Source organism: Brassica oleracea, chromosome C5, assembly GCF_000695525.1.
Source record: "Brassica oleracea var. oleracea cultivar TO1000 chromosome C5, BOL, whole genome shotgun sequence".
NCBI lineage: Eukaryota > Viridiplantae > Streptophyta > Magnoliopsida > Brassicales > Brassicaceae > Brassica > Brassica oleracea.
Genome location: NC_027752.1, coordinates 30,984,765 through 30,985,757, shown reverse-complemented (window position 1 = coordinate 30,985,757; position 993 = coordinate 30,984,765).

Genomic DNA, 993 nt, shown 5'->3' with positions numbered 1-993 from the left:
TTCTTAGGATGGATACGATGAGTGAGAATCCGAGAACGGCTATTGCAGATGAGAAGTCCAACCTTTTTGTGATGTCAATATCCCTTAGAAACCATAGAGACAGATCACCAGAAGATTGTGGATGATAAAAGTAATATGTAGATGATTACCGAGTGTGGAAAACTGCACTCCAGAACCAAGAGTTCATGGACAGAAACCAACATATTCATAGTAACCCGTCCTATCTTGTTTGAGAGGCAACTTATAGTATAGTGTAATGAAGAAGGAGAGCCAGCCAAGGAAATGCATCGCTAGGCTTAGCACAGAGAAAGTAACAGAAGCAGGGTCCTGGCAATGACCATGGGCTCTTCTCATCATGGCTACCATGTCCGTTTCCTGAACAAATTCATTAAGTATTCCAGTTCTCTAAACATAACTTCTAAATGCTGTAGCTTCTCAATCTCACCATGGTATTCTCCATTGAGCCAGACATGCAATGCGTGGCCAACGTTAGAAACTCTAACAGTAGGCTTGCTTCCTTTATTCTTAAGGTCACTGTCATCTATCTTGAACCTATAATATAGAAAATTAATAAGATAAAAATTTTATGTTTCTTTTTGATGTTTTATTCTTGAAATTCTAATTCATAAAAAGAAATCAGATTTGTACGCTTACTTTGTTATGTACCATCCGTAATCAGACTTGTTTTTTGACCGGTCTCGGTGAACACCTTGAAATCAAACTTCTTATTCGTCTTCTTTGACTTCATATAATTCCATGCAGTGTGATGAGAGACAATCTTAAACATACAGCACCCAAAAAAAAAAATGAAAGTAAATAATCTCTTAATTTTTTGTCGATACAATACCTGAGTAGAGTGGTTCCCATGAATTCACAATGCTTCTTGACGTTTTTCGGGTTCCAAAAACGGGGGAAGTCGAGCAACAATGAACGCTTGATAAAGAAGATTAACTAACAGAGGTTCTGAAGATTCATCTATAATTTATATGTTTA